The sequence below is a fragment of the Penaeus monodon genome, chromosome 24, assembly GCF_015228065.2.
Source record: "Penaeus monodon isolate SGIC_2016 chromosome 24, NSTDA_Pmon_1, whole genome shotgun sequence".
NCBI lineage: Eukaryota > Metazoa > Arthropoda > Malacostraca > Decapoda > Penaeidae > Penaeus > Penaeus monodon.
Window position 1 is genome coordinate 37,001,567 of NC_051409.1, and position 885 is coordinate 37,002,451.

Genomic DNA, 885 nt, shown 5'->3' on the forward strand with positions numbered 1-885 from the left:
AACGCAGGTAAAGCACAAGTATTACGAGTGCTTTGCAAATCGGATAGCTCCAGAGCCTGGGAGGAGATGCTAGTCTTTTTTTCCCTGAGACTGGTCTTACTATAGTTTCTGCAGTTACTTACACCTGTGCTGATGCTACAACCACAAGTTGCATTATTGTGAACTGCAGGCCATACCAACATGACGTCGATCAGTGCTGGACAGATGTATCATGATCCAGAATTGCTTTCTTATCTCTTGTAAGTAGCAATCGGGGGAATTTAATGGCCGGGTATGAGTATCTTGATAGAAGCCAGTGGGATTCTGTTAAAATACGATTACCTCTCCAGTGGCTTTGCCATCATAGTGGAGGGTTCAGTCACAGCTTACTCCAGCTTGCTTCTGAAAGCTGGAGTAAGCATAACTCAAATAAGCAGGAAAAGGGGGGAAAGGGGATGGAAGAAAGGGCGAGATTTTATCTGAAATGTTCAATATATAATTGAGATATTTTATCAACTAGATCTGACTGAAATATTAAGTTATATAAGCCATCAGTCCAAAATTCCTAATGGATGTTTGATGATCTGCTTCCCATATTTGGACTCTTTGACTAGAGACATATTTATCAGTGTCTTGATGTGCAATTTAATGTTTCAGTAAATCACATTGGCCCATCAGTTGTTACTTAGCTATAGCAAAATTTCAATACAGTTGTTGCCTCTGTAAACATACTTTCCTGGCCGTGTTATTGCTAAAGACTTGTCCACACAAGCGGGCAAGACCGGCGTGCAACTGTAAAGGTGACGCCACAGGTGAGAAAACGAGGGAGTTACTTGCTTATCAATTGGTTAGTCCACCTGTGATATCTGTATTCGTGCCTGCCCGTGTAGTAAATGTTTATGGTCT